We start from the raw sequence: 15,211 nt of genomic DNA, 5'->3' as shown, positions 1-15,211 counted from the left end.
GCAATTGCATTGTGTATCACTTGTTTGTACATATTATTATTAGTAGTACTATTATCATCATTGTATTATTATTATCATTATTATTATTATTATTATTTTCCTGTCTTATTAAACTGTCTTTATCTCAACTCACGGGCTTCACTTTCCATTTCTCTCCCCCATCCCAGAGAGGGAGGGGGGAGGGTGAGCGAACGGCTGTGTGGTGTTTAGCTGCCGGCCGGGTTAAACCACGACATCAATGTTTACAAATATCTTAGTGTGGGAGACAGAGGGATTTGGCCAACCTTTTTTCAGTGGTTTGTGGGGACAGAACATGGAGCAAATAGCCAAAACATGGAGCACAGGAAGCTCCGCACCAACATGCGAAAGAACTTCTTCACGGTGAGGGTGACAGAGCTCTGCAACAGGCTGCCCAGGGAGGTTGTGGAGTTTCCTTCTCTGGAGATATTCAAGGCCTGTCTGGATGCCTACCTGGGCAGCCTGCTCTAAGGAACCTGCTTTGGCAGGGGGGTTGGACCAGATGATCTCTTGAGGTCCCTTCCAACCCCTGCAATTCTGTGATTCTGGCTGGGGATGGGGTTTCACATGCATATGAAGTGAACCCTCGGTGTGCTTGGGGAATGGCAAATACAGGGACAGGGTGAGGTGTCTGGAGATGTGCACTCTGAGCCTGGATTCAGCAGTGTCCTGCTTCTTTTCAGGTGAACATGTGAGCATAATTATCCTACAGCTCATACACATGCCAGCAGAAGAGACCAGCCTCTATAGACAGATCGGCTGTCCCCTCTGAAAGTACAACCTGAACTAAAGGGACAGTACTTTTGCCTCTGACGATTCACAGGATTTCACTTGGAATGCAACAGAAGTGCCCAGGATTTATGCCTTACAGACAGTCCTCAGGTGTGGTGGGGCAGCTAGAACATAATATAGAAAATATAAATCCACCTATGTTCTTCATCTCTTGCTGTAGGTCAGGACTGACTCCTGCATTGTCCAGAGCAGAGTTGCCTGCTCCCATGGAGGCCCTAAGGCAGCATCACTAATATGGCATGAAAAAGACCCGCCAAAGGTCTACGGATATTTGCAGAGGGAGGCTTAAAAGAGAAATGGAAATTATTCCTCTCACATAATTCTGTGGTAAATAGTCTTCCTCTGTCTTGAGCAGGACTCCGTGGCAGAACCTGTAAATGTCCAACAGCAGCTCTGTGAGTGAGTTCCTCCTGCTGCCATTTGCAGACATGCGGGAGCAGAAGCTCCTGCACTTCGCACTCTTCCAGGGCATCTACCTGGCTGCCCTCCTGGGCAACGGCCTCATCCTCACTGCCGTAGGCTGCAACCACTGCCTCCACACCCCCATGTACTTCTTCCTCCTCAACCTCGTCCGCCTCGACCTGGGCTGCGTCTCCACCACTGTCCCCAAAGCAACAGCCAATGCCCTCTGGGACACCAGGGCCATCTCCTATCAAGGCTGTGCTGCACAGGTCTTTATATTTGTCATCTTGATTACAGCAGAGTTTTATATTCTCACCATCATGGCCTACGACCGCTACGTTGCCATCTGCAAGCCCCTGCATTATGGGAGCCTCCTGGGCAGCAGAGCTTGTGCCCAGATGGCAGCAGCTGCCTGGGGCAGTGGCTTTCTCAATGCTGTCCTGCACATGGCCAACACATTTTCCCTGCCCCTCTGCCACGGCAACGCTGTGGACCAGTTCTTCTGTGAAATCCCCCAGATCCTCAAGCTCTCCTGCTCAGGTGCCTACCTCAGGGAAGTTGGGGCACTTGTCTTTAGTGTTTCTTTAGTTTTTGGTTGTTTTGTTTTCATTGTGATGTCCTATGTACAGATTTTAAGGGCAGTTCTGAGGATGCCCTCTGAGCATGGCCAGCACAAAGCCTTTTCCATGTGCCTCCCTCACCTGGCTGTGGTCTCCCTGTTTCTTAGCACTGGCATATTTGCCTACCTGAAGCCTCCCTCCATTTCTTCCCCATCCCTGTATCTGGTGGTGGCTGTTCTATACTCAGTGTTGCCTCCAGCAGTGAACCCCCTCATTTACAGCATGAGGAACAAGGAGATCAAGCATGCAGTAAGGAAACTATTTGAATACATCTTTCTTCAGCAGAAATAATGTGCATATAATACTAACAGGACACACAGGATTTCTGAAAAAAAGACTCCATGCAAATTCTAGAAAGTAATTTTCTTTATTATTATTTCCTCTAACTTGTGGCTTTGATTTAATGTTATTCTAAGTCTCTTAGTTTATTATTATTATTATTATTATTATTATTATTATTATTATTATTATTATTATTATTATTATTAAGTCAATAATTTCAAATACCTTTACAATCAATATTCATGTTTAAATAACGACAATAAAGAAACCCGGAGAAATTCATTGGTCTCAACTGCAATCTCTTCCCATCACCAGTGCCTCCAGCTGTGAACCCCCTCATCTACAGCATGAGGAACCTGGAACTAAAGGATGCAGTGAAGACGCCATTTCAATACATGTTCTTCAGCTTCTTCACCTATAACAATTAGCCTATAATCAGAAACACCTATTTTTCTCAGAATTTTTTTCTTAGTTTACATTTGTCTGTGTTATTATTTTCACTAACTATTGTTTCTGATATAAATAATATTATTCTTAGCCTTCTACTTGTTAAAGATTTACCTATAGAACCAGGCTTCCTGTGTAGATAAAGACAATAAAGAATCCAGCAGAAATTCATTGGTCTCAGCTGCCACGTCTTCCCATCTCCTCTGGAGCTGGGGGAGCAAACCCCGGCACGCAGGAGGGGCTCAGGGACAAGAGCCCAGCTGACACATGAACGAGCAGCCCCGGTGGCCCCCGGGGCTGCCCCTCACTGCCCGCTGGGTTCTGCCTCTCTGCTGCCTCCGGGTCGGGGCTGCTGCTTCCCTGGAGCCATGGCCAGCAGCAGGATGTGGCCTTTTCACTGCTGCTTTCTTTTGGCTTCCACATTGGTCTCTTGTGTTTCTTGTATTTGGGTTAGACTTTATATCTCATGTAATTTGATGCCAGTCCTGTTGTCTCTGCAGTGGCATCCGTGTCCCAGCAGGCAGCAGCAGGCACTGTGCAGTCCTCTGTCACAGCTGGCCTCCCTGCTAGCACCAAACAAAAACCAAACAGTAACAAAAGGGGCTGTTCAGGGCAAACCAAGAAGCCTGGATGCCTCTTCCAATGCTACTGTCTGGAATAGAGAGAAGGGGTTCCTCCCTGCTCTTCTGTTTTCTGGGCCTCTTCATGGAGTAAAGAACACAGGCTGAAAATCCCAGGGTGATCTGTGAGGGATCAAGGACTGCACCAAGAGCTCTCTTTATGGTGGCACTTGCCAAAGTAGACAACTGGATTCATCTGCATGGGACTACACCCCCTGCAGCGGGGCTGATGGCTGATGCAGGCCTGGAGAGGAATCTGGAGCTGCCAGGAGAAGTCAGAAGATCTGCAGGAACAAGGTGTTCAGTGGGCAGTGATTAGAACCTCATAAAATGAGTGATCATCCAAAAAAGGTTTTGGTAAAGGAAAAGGCGAATTTGAGGAGACAATGGGCTAAAGCAGGGCTCTGCAATGCCAGAAGTGGTGGTGAAGAGTCATCAGGCAAAGGCCCATAAGACTGCAGAGTAACTGAGGATAAGCATTTTGAAGTGCCGTGGGCAAGGTCTGGTGCAGCACATGCCTGCCCTTTGTGCCCTTAGAGACACCCCATGGTCCTTCCAAGCACAGCCCTATGCTGCTGAGCCATCAGGGCAGATGGAGAGGGGCTCAGCAGCAGAGATCCCCAAGGAGTTGGGTCTGCTGCCCCCCCGAGCAGCATTCCCGGGGGTCCCAGGGCATCACAGTCCCTGGCTCTGCACAGCAGCACTGCCAGCTCTACCTCAGGATCTCCTGTCACAGCAGGAGGAATGTGACTGTGGCAGGGACTGTGAGGTCACTTCTGTCTCTGCAGTGGATAGGGCAGCAGCAGGAACATGTCACGGAAAGGGACTGTGAGGTCACTTCTTTCTGAAGCTGACAGGTCAGCCTTGCCTTCTCCCTGGGATCTGTACTTTCCAGCTGACATCTGCCAGTGGCCCTGCTAGGCCAGCAGAAGGCACCTGGTTGGCATGCTGACTGGGGGATCCCCTCTGCCTCCAGACCCAGGAGGACCCAGACAGAAAGAAGGCCCCCATATGGGTTGTCCTGTCCCTTCTGCTTGAGTCCATGACTGCACAGCAGGAGGCACAAAGCTTGGCTGTGTGTAGCCAAGAAGCTGCAAGGCCATCAGCAGGCCCATGGCTTGGAAGATGCTGCTGAGGTGACATGTGTCTGGTTGGCTGCCAGGCTGCAAGGAGCCTGATGGGTTGGGATGCCTTTTAGGAATGGTTCCATCCTGACGGAGCTTCCATTAGTAGTAGGAAAGAGCAGGAGAGAAAGACTTCCAGGGAGTGTACCTTGGAAGTTACGCATTGGCCATGAGGAAGAAGAAATGTCCCTCAAAGGGCTGAGCCGCGGTGTCAGAGGTGACTCTCTGATCAGACCATGGCTTTGTGTTTCAAGGAACAGCTGGTGAGGGTTGACGATTCATGGGTGAAATCAAGGGATGAGAGCAAGGTGGTGAACTGAGAAGGGGGTTCTGCAGACTCCAGGAAATAGGGCAAAGTGTGGGACAGCATAGGACAGCCTGCAGAGGAGAAGGCAGAAGGTGTTGGCGCGTTTCTCCATTAAAATGAAGAAACTCCTAACATCTCTTCCATAGTTTTCTTCTAACCTTCACGCCTTGTGCAGCTAATTGCAGAACTTTCATGGTATATTTAAGAAAGAAGATTTCCAAAAGCACCTAATACAATTTTTTCTGTTTTTAAAGGCTGAATTTTGCTGCATTTCAGTTTTGAGCATCATTCTTCTATTGCTGTTCATCCAGGGTGACTTCTTTGGAGACCTCTATCAGGAGAAAAAGCAGAGTCTGGAGGTCTTACACCTCCACTGCCAGCAGTGGTCTTTGTCCCTGTAACTGCAGCCCAGCCCAACACATGAAACCCTTTCTAAGAAAAGTCAGGTGTTCTTTGGGAACAAAATAAATAATAAAATATATTAAAATAAATAAAAATAATAAAATAAAATAAAATAAAATAAAATAAAATAAAATAAAATAAAATAAAATAAAATAAAATAAAATAAAATAAAATAAAATAATTGAAATAACCATTGGAATCTGAGAAATTCAGCTTGAATATTAGTAAACACCTGGACATCCATGGTCTCTCATTGGTCTTCTGTGGAAAACTCTGGAAGAAAAGTAAAGAAAATATTTCTTCAAGTGGCTGTAGTTGTACCCACAAGCTAGGCCTCTTTTGGGAAATTGTGCCCTTCCAGTAACAGAAACATAAACAGAGTAATATGAAAAGACCTGCCCAGTCAATAGAGTAGGGCAAAGTCATGCTTCCTGTGCTATAGATGCAGAAGGCAAAAAGAATTGCATTTTGCCTTACACTGCTCAAGGATGTGTAACCCAGGTCATGCATCTTTACCTTAGTACTGACAAGTCCATCACTAAACCAGGCTACCAAGTTCTACAGCTACACCTTGGCTCTCCAGTCAATGAACTAGCTCATGGATGGCAATCAGGGAGTCCCGGTTAGCATGATAAGGAGGAGCTGGAAGTTAGCATGACAGGAGGAGCTGGAAGCCATCGTGCGGCAGGCAGGCTACGACTTGGTTGCCATCACGGAGACGTGGTGGGACCAGTCTCATGACTGGAGTGCTGCAATGACTGGCTATAAGCTCTTCAGAAGGGACAGGCAGCACAGAAGGGGTGGTGGTGTGGCTCTCTATATTAGAGAGTCTTTCGAGGTTGTGGAACTCGAGGCTGGGAATGACAAGGTCGAGTCCCTTTGGGTTAGGATCGGCAGGGACAACAAGGCTAGCGTCCTGGTCGGGGTCTGTTATAGACCGCCAAACCAGGATGAGGAGACAGATGAGGAATTCTACAGGCAGCTGACAGAAGTTGCAAAATCTTCAGTGCTTGTTCTCATGGGGGACTTCAACTTCCCTGACATATCCTGAAAGCACAACACAGCCCTGAGAAAGCAGTCTAGGAGGTTTCTGGAGAGCGTGGAAGATAGCTTCCTGACGCAGCTGGTTAGTGAGCCTACCAGGGGTGGCACCCCACTAGACCTTCTCTTCACAAACAGAGAAGGACTGGTGGAGGATGTGATTGTCGGGAGCTGTGTTGGGCAGAGTGACCACGAAATGGTGGAGTTCTCTATTCTTGGCAAGGCCAGGAAGGGGACCAGTAAAACCACTGTATTGGACTTCTGGAGGTCTGACTTTGTGCTGATGAGGACACTGGTTGGTAGAGTCCCTTGGGAGGCAGTTCTGAAGGGCAGAGGAGTCCAGGAAGGCTGGGCGCTCTTCAAGAGGGAAATCTTAATGGCGCAGGAATAGTCTGTCCCCATGTGCCCAAAGACGAGCTGGAGGGGAAGAAGACTGGCCTGGCTGAACAGAGAATTGTGGCTTGAGCTTAGGAGAAAAAAGAGGGTTTATAATCTTTGGAAAAGTGGGCAGGCCACTAGGGAGGACTATAAGGATGTTGCGAGGCTGTGCAGGGACAGAATTAGAAAGGCCAAAGCTCATCTGGAGCTCAATCTGGCTACTGCCGTTAAAGATAACAAAAAACGTTTTTATAAATACATCAACACAAAAAGGAGGACTAAGGAGAATCTCCATCCTTTACTGGATGCGGGGGGAAACCTAGTTACAAGAGATGAGGAAAAGGCGGAGGTGCTCAATGCCTTCTTCGCCTCAGTCTTTAGCGGCAATACCGGTTGTTCTCTGGATACCCAGTACCCTGAGCTGGTGGAAGGGGATGGGGAGCAGGATGTGGCCCTCATAATCCACGAAGAACTGGTTGGTGACCTGCTACGGCACTTGGATGTGCACAAGTTGATGGGGCCGGATGGGATCCACCCAAGGGTACTGAGAGAACTGGCAGAGGAGCTGGGTAAGCCACTGTCCATCATTTATCAGCAGTCCTGGCGATCGCGGGAGGTCCCAGTTGACTGGCGGCTAGCAAACGTGACGTCCATCTACAAGAAGGGCCGGAGGGCAGACCCAGGAAACTACAATTCTGTCAGTTTGACCTCAGTGCCAGGAAAGCTCATGGAGAAGATTCTCTTGAGAGTCATCACGCAGCACTTGTAGGGCAAGCAGGCGATCAGGCCCAGTCAGCATGGGTTTATGAAAGGCAGGTCCTGCTTGATGAACCTGATCTCCTTCTATGACAAAGTGACGCGCTGGGTGGATGAGGGCAAGGCTGTGGATATGGTCTACCTTGACTTCAGCAAGGCTTTTGACACCATTTCCCACAGCATTCTCCTCAAGAAACTGGCTGCTCTTGGCTTGGACTGGCACACACTTCGTTGGGTTAGAAACTGTCTGGATAGCCGGGCCCAAAGAGTCGTGGTGAATGGAGCCAAGTCCAGTTGGAGGCCAGTCACTAGTGGCATTCCCCAGGGCTCAGTGCTGGGGCCGGTCCTCTTTAATATCTTCATTGATGATCTGGATGAGGGCATTGAGTGCACCCTCAGTAAGTTTGCAGATGACACCAAGCTAGGTGCGTGTGTCGATCTGCTTGAGGGTAGGAAAGCTCTGCAGGAGGATCTGGATAGGCTGCACCGATGGGCTGAGGTCAACTGCATGAAGTTCAACAAGGCCAAGTGTCGGGTCCTGCACCTGGGGCACAATAACCCCAAGCAGAGCTACAGACTGGGAGATGAATGGTTGGAGAGCTGCCAGGCAGAGAAGGACCTGGGAGTGATGGTTGATAGTCGGCTGAATATGAGCCAGAGGTGTGCTCAGGTGGCCAAGAAGGCCAACAGCATCCTGGCTTGCATAAGAAACAGTTTTGCAGCAGGGCTAGGGAGGTGATCGTCCCCCTGTACTCAGCTCTGGTGAGGCCGCACCTTGAGTACTGTGTTCAGTTTTGGGCCCCTCACTACAAGAAGGACATCGAGGTGCTTGAGCGAGTCCAGAGAAGGGTGACGAAGCTGGTGAGGGGTCTGGAGAACAAGTCCTACGAGGAGCGGCTGAGGGAGCTGAGCTTGTTCAGCCTGGAGAAAAGGAGGCTCAGGGGCGACCTTATCGCTCTCTACAGATACCTTAAAGGAGGCTGTAGAGAGGTGGGGGTTGGTCTGTTCTCCCACGTGCCTGGTGACAGGACGAGGGGGAATGGGCTAAAGTTGTGCCAGGGGAGTTTTAGGTTGGATCTTAGGAAGAACTTCTTTACCAAAAGGGTTGTTAGGCATTGGAACAGGCTGCCCAAGGAAGTGGTGGAGTCACCATCCCTGGAGGTCTTTAAAAGACGTTTTGATGTAGAGCTTAGGGATATGGTTTAGTGGGGACTGTTAGTGTTAGGTCAGAGGTTGGACTCAATGATCTTGAGGTCTCTTCCAACTTAGAAATGCTGTGATTCTGTGATTCTGTGATATGATGCTGCCTCAGGTGCGCCGCCATGGTAGCCATTGGCACCTGCTGTTCTTCAACCCTCAGCAAACCCACAACAGAAGGATTCTGTGGAAGGCCAAGCAAGGTAGACAACTGTTTACTGTCCCCAGTCTCCAAGGCAGCGATGCCAAAGCCCCACCAGTAGTGCCCTCTGGAACTTCGAAGTACTCTCTTGTAATAAATGACTAAGTCCCAAATAGAATTACAATTAAAGTTTACAAATTTTTAAGCGAATAGAGGTAAGCAAACAGCACTGGGTGCACCAGGAGTCTCTGCTCAACCAAGATGCACACCAGTTACATCAAGCAGCTGGTTTTTATGCTCCTAGGCTAATACATATTCATTACTACTTCTAGTAAAGGCAGGGTTACTATAATTAGTTCCCAGAATCTGAACCCTCCCAATGGCACATGAGTAGCAGTCTCCAGTGGTCCCTCTGGGGGTTCTCTCATGCTGAAGGCTCATAGTCTTCCTCCCAGGCTTTTTTCTTTTCCTTCCTCTTTGTTCATCTTGGCCAGATGTCAGAGACTTGTGCAGAGTCCCATGCAAGCTTTCTCTTTCAGTTGTCCTTCAGCTTTCCCCTTGTCCTTAATCTCTTGGCCAGATACAGAGACTAGTGTAGTGTCCCATGCAATAGTCATAATAGTTAGCAGTTATTCTGAACCCCCCCCCAGATATCAGAGACTCAAGGTTTACCCTTCAAGCTCTCTATTGACACGAATTGCTGAAACATTCCTTACACTCTCCTGAAGCAGTATACTCCGAGGATGAACATAGCCTCCAGGCCAGTCCCAATGGGGTGTTTTTGCCATTCCTCCCCAGTTAGACTCACTTCAGCCTCCAAAACAGTTAACTCTTGGGATCCCCTGTCACTCCAGAAATATAGGTGGGTTCTACCTCTTTAAGTCTTGATGGCGTTAGGGTACACTGTGCACCGGTGTCCAGTAGAGCCTGATACATTTGTGGGTCTGATGTGCCAGGCCATTAAATATACACAGTCCAGTAAACCCAGTTGTCCCTTTCCTCCCTGCATCCCCCTGGCTGGAAGCAAGACCCCTTTAGTCCTGCTCATAGTATTCATTACTGTGTCTGGTAGACGGCCCACTGGAAACATGTCCCACTATGGCACTGTCACCCCATGTGGCAGGGGAGAAGGCGATGACAGCCAAGGGACGCATCTGGGTGTGGAAGGTGGGGCCCAGCAGAGACAAGGAGTCAAGACAGTGGTGTGTGCAACACCAGGAGAAGCAGCCCAAGGGGTGGTGCTGCTGGTGAGGACAAATTTGTGCCAGCAGCGTGAGTGGGCAGCAGCTGTACGCTGGTGAGGGGAGGCCAGGAAGTGCATGCCAAGAGCACTCCTGCCAGCAGAGACAAGGCCGGGGCCGGGGCTGAGGCCAAGGGGAGAGGCAGGTCCAGGGCAGGGGGCTTCAAGGGCCATGCTGAGCTCCCTGCCCCAGCAGCAACCGCACTGGCCCTCAGCAGATGTGCTGGATGGCACACACTGGGAGGTGCTGGCGTGTATCAGAGAGCAGCAAGGAGGGCGCTGGAGAGGGCCAGGGCAAGGCGGGCAGCAGATCCCCATGCAGGGGCTGGCTGGCCCTGGACACTCCATTAGTGCGTTGCAGGTCCTGGCAGGCTGCGGTGAGGGGGCAAATGCCCTGGGCCCCCTTTCTGCTTTGACCAGGTCAGCAAGGGCCCAGTGCAGCCTCCTCTCCCCTGCCCCTCCAGCTCTGGGCTCCCTTCACGCAGTCCTGGCTCTGCAGCACCAAGCCCTGCTGGGAGCCCTCCCCTGCATGCTGCCACCACTCCCTGACGCTGCTGTTGCCCTTTGCTGGGCAATGCCCAGCCCAGCCCAGCAGCCCAGGCTGGGCTGGCCCCAGGGCAGTGCCCACTGCAGGCTGCTGCAGGGCTCTGGGCATGGCCACCACAGCCCCAGCCCCTCGCAAGGTACCTCAGCTGCTGGGACAAAAGCGGCTCTGGGCCTCCCCAGCAGTCCCCAGGCTGGGGCCAGCCATGGCTCAGGCGATGGAGGTCCATGAAGCTGCAGGAGCCCTGGTCTCTTGCCTGGGAGATCCCTAGCACAGAGTATCTGTGTCCCACAGGGCCAGCACAAGAGGCCTGGCCCAGGCACAGAGCGGCTCCAGATTCCAGTCCGTGAAGCTCCAGATTGCCCCACTGAGTAGTGATGGGCAGCCCCAATGGCCAGCTGAGCTATTCCTAAATGTGACAGCAGTGCTTTTGGCCTTGAGCCCCTTCTCCATTGGGAGAATGAGATGGGATCTGAGAGCTGTGAATATCTAATGGCTTCTTTATTGTCTTTATCTACACTGGAAGATTGGTTCTTGAAGTACCGTAGATGACTAGGTCAAAATAAAAATCAATATGTAGGAGGATAAGAAGAAATTCCCTTAAATTAAAATAATACTATCACACGTTAAAAAATAAAAATTAAAAAAATAAAAAAAATCAGAAAATATTTTGTGAGATATTCGCTCAGTATTTTTAGGCTGGTGAGCATATTAATGATGCTTAAGAAGTATGTATGAAAGTAATTTCCTGAGAGCATTTTTCAGTTCCTGGTTCCTCATGCTGTAGATTACAGGATTCACTGCTGGAGGCATCACTACGTACAAAAATGCCACTGCCAGGTCTAGGGATGGGGAAGAGACGGAAGGAGGCTTCAGGTAGGCAAACAAACCAGTGCTGACAGTCATAGAGACAACAGCCAGGTGAGGGAGGCACATGGAAAAGGCTTTGTGCTGGCCATGCTCAGAGGGCATCCTCATCACCGCTCTAAAGATCAACATATAGGACACCACAATGTAAACAAAACAAAGAAATACTAAAGAAAGAGTAAAGACAAGTGCCCCAACTTCCCTGAGGTAGGCATCTGAGCAGGAGAGCTTGAGGATCTGGGGGATTTCACAGAAGAACTGGTCCACAGCGTTGCCGTGGCAGAGGGGCAGGGAAAATGTGTTGGCCATGTGCAGAACAGCTTGGAGAGAGCCACTGCCCCAGGCAGCTGCTGCCATCTGGGCACAAGCTCTGCTGCCCAGGAGGCTCTCATAATGCAGGGGCTTGCAGATGGCAACGTAACGGTCGTAGGCCATGACAGTGAGAAGGGAATACTCTGCATCAAAACAGAAGACTATGAAAGGGACTTGTGCAACACAGCCTTGATAGGAGATGGCCCTGGTGTCCTAGAGGGCATTGGCTGTTGCTTTGGGGACAGTGGTGGAGATGCAGCCCAGGTCGAGGCGGACGAGGTTGAGGAGGAAGAAGTACATGGGGGTGTGGAGGCGGTGGTCGCAGGCTACAGCGGTGAGGATGAGGCCGTTGCCCAGGAGGGCAGCCATGTAGATATCCAAGAAGAGCGCGAAGTGCAGGAGCTGCAGCTCCCGCTTGTCTGCGAATGCCAGCAGGAGGAACTCACTCACGGTGCTGACGTTGGGCATTTGCTGACATTAAACACAGCTGTCTGTTGAAGAGGATAAGGCAGAACAAGTTAGTACACACTTCTCTGAGGGAGACTTATTACAAGCCTTAGAGCACCCCCAGCCCGAGCATTTGTTTGCAGGAGAACCTTTCTGCAGCTTTCTTGCTTGAGCTCCAGCTGGTGCTGGCTGATAGTGGCACTGGGAGCAGGGGCTGCTGTGGGCTCCAGAGGAGTCCTTCCTGCTGTGCTGCAGGATGGAAGCAGGAAGATGGGAGAAACTCAAGTGCCGTCCACTTGGCACATCCATGAGCTTTTCAGTGTTGTTGTCAACAACCCAATGCAGAGCAGAGCTGCAGGTATTTTATTTTTTTTTTTTGCCCCCCCCCCCTTTTTTTTTTAATTTAGCTTTCAATAACACTTCTAATGCTTATGACAGGTGTTGGATGCTTGAACTCCCTTACATTACCTGTGCACTCCCAGAGAAATCCTGTGGGTGCCAGGAGGCAAAGGGACCGTGCCTTGGTGAAGACTGACCAGTGCAGCTCTGTCACTTTTGTCATTCCTCTGAGCTACAGGACCATCCCACTCTGGTGTTTCCCTGAGGAAAAAAAAAAAAATAAAAAAAAAATTAGATGGCTGCTAATTGAGGAGAGCCACAGCAAGCCAGAAGGAGCTTGAGAGCTTCTCCTCGTTTGAGCTCTGCCTGCTCTGCTGGCCAGGCCTGCCCCACAGCCCATGGGATGCAAGGGGAGAGGAAGCCAGGGAGGGACTGCTCAAGGAGAAGGCATCTGCACTGCAGGGCATGGCCACGAGGTGCCCGAATCCCCCCTTCCACAGCGTTTCTAGCAACAGCTCCTTCTGGCCGCCTGCCCCTCTCTCTGCTGCCTGCAGCTGTTCCTGCCGGGAGCTTCTGATCTGCAACCACCTCTTCTTTCCCCCTGCCCATGCTCACAGACCCCATCCCATGCGGCTGTGCTCAGCGCTGCCCTGCAGCACCCTGCCACCAACAGGACCCTGCCAAGGGGCACCTCCATGGCTGCAGGAGCTACGGGGTAGCTGACAGAGAGCCTGGCATAGGTGGCCACGGCAGGGTGTTCTGGTCTGACTGGGGGCACCTGGCTTAGGGCACTCCAAGGGGCTTCTGCCAGACGTCCTCACCTCTCAGTGCAATCCAGCAGGACTCTCAAAGCCTACTGCATTGTCCACTGCCTTCCCAGAAACAAGACCCAGGAGGAGACCCTTCCAGGACCTGCAGCTGCATGGCCTTGCAGCCAGACACTTACCTCGTCAAGGGCTGTGCAGATTTCTCCTGCGGTCAGCGCTCAGCATCCTCCCTCTCCCAACTGCCTCCAAGCCCTCTCTCCTTCTCTCCTCTCCCCATGCCAGCTGTGGTCAGAGCCCCCAGCCCTACTGCACTTTGCAGACGAGCTGCTCTTGGGCAGAGCTGTCTCTCTGCACCAGGGCCTCTTGCCAGGAGCTCTCTCTGTCCCAGGAGCCCGGCCCAGCTCAGCAACCCAAGGCATTGTAATTACTCCTCTGGGGGCTTTGATGATGAGCCCACAGACCTCAAGTACTAAGAGACAATTGAAGACATCTCTTCAGAAGTCCATGTCAGATGTATATTTCCTGGAGTGTCCCCCTGATGGCCAGCACTGACACAGCTCCCCCTCGGAGCTCGTTAGAGTAGAACATTGGAGGCAGTGAGGACAAGGAGACAAAGGCAATGTGAAGGTGACACTGAGGTGTAGACGAAGTGGATGCGTTTCACCAAGCACAAGGGCCAAACCTTGACACCCTGCCTCTGGGAGAGAGAACCTTTCCCTTTACACCTTGCTCAGGGCTCTTCCTGGGGCAGTAGGAGATGGGGATGTGCATTGCCAAGTTCAGGAGAATGGTACAACCCCTTCCTGGTTCATGGGTAGGGGCAAGGAGACAATGAGGCCCTGGTGCTCTCTCCTCGTAGGTCTCACTGGCAGAGACAACAGCCATAGCCATAGACACAAAGACCTGGGTCCTGTTGGGACTTTCAGCCTTTCCATAGCCCTAGCTCCTCTCCAGATCAGGATATTGTAGGGACTCCCATGTACCTCTTTACCAGCTAGCTGTAGACACTTGTCCATGTGGTGTCACACTGGATGTGAGCTGAGTCTGACAATCCAGATCTTCTTGGTGGCTATGCTCCTCATAAGGCAGCTCTGTAGGAAGCTGGCCTGGTTCCTGGTGAGCAGGCACTACTGCTCGTATGGCATCCCTCGTGGTGCCCTGGGCACTGCTCACTCAGCACAGTCCCAGTCTGCCCTGATGTGTGGGGTTCCTCTTCCTCCAGTGCAGGACTGGGCTCTTCTCCTTCTCAATGTCAAGAAGTTTGTATAGGGAAAATCCTGCAGTTCTCAAGGTTCCTCTGGACAGATGCCACATTCTGTCAGCTGTTAATATCTGCAGGGAGATGTCTCATTCTAATTGTGCTCTCACAAGATAACAGTATCAGCAGTTGTAGGAGAGTGTGAACAGTAGAGGAGTAACTAGTTGAATGGAGCTGCAGAACAGGCTCACAGAAGGGTAGAGGATGGAAGGTTGCCCAGTTCCATTTTTTCTGTGCTTCTCATGTATGCTGTCATTTTCTCTGAAGCCCTATCATTTTCTCTGGAGTCCTAAATGTTGTTAGGCTGGGCAAAGAAAAAAAATTAGAATGGCCAAAACCCAGCTGGAGCTCAATATGTCTATTACTGTTAAAGACAATAAAAATGGTTTTTGTTTGTTTGTTCATTTGAATTAAAAGAGATGATGAAAAGGCTGAGGTACTCAGTGCATTCTTTACCTCAGTGTTTTGCAGCAAGACCAGTTGTTACCCTGATACTCTGCCCCTGAGCTGGTAGATAAGGACCTCGAACAGAATGAAGCTCTCATAATCCATGAGGAAATGGTTAGAGAACTGCTACTCCACCCAGATATGCAGACGTATAGGGGGCTAGATGGGATCCACCCATTGGTACTGAGGGAGCTGGCTGAAGTACTCACCAAGCCATTTTCCATCATTTTTCAGCAGTCCTGGCTATCAGGGGAGGTCCCTGTCAACTGTCAACTAGCAAATATGATGGATATCTACAAGAAGAGACAGAAGGATGATCCGAGAACTACAGGCCTGTCAGTCTGACCTCTGAGCCAGGGAAACTCATGGAGCAGATTATCTTGAGTACCATCACACAACAGGACAACCAGCTGATCAGGCCCTTTGATAAGCCCAGTTGAGTTTATCAAAGCAGGACCTGCT

At 50.5% G+C, this 15,211-nt stretch overlaps 1 pseudogene across 1 annotated transcript; it reads right to left on the bottom strand.

The window, feature by feature from the left end:
* Positions 1 to 11,023: 11,023 nt before the first annotated feature.
* On the bottom strand, positions 11,024 to 11,959 carry LOC311428400 (olfactory receptor 14J1-like; annotated as a pseudogene). The gene has a single exon. The product of its transcript is annotated as an olfactory receptor 14J1-like (transcript).
* Between the last annotated feature and the right edge of the window lie 3,252 nt (positions 11,960 to 15,211).

Source organism: Aythya ferina, assembly GCF_964211825.1.
Source record: "Aythya ferina genome assembly, contig: HAP1_SCAFFOLD_72, whole genome shotgun sequence".
Lineage (NCBI taxonomy): Eukaryota > Metazoa > Chordata > Aves > Anseriformes > Anatidae > Aythya > Aythya ferina.
Note: the sequence above shows the minus strand (reverse complement) of the source record. Positions and strands in the feature narration are given on the sequence as shown.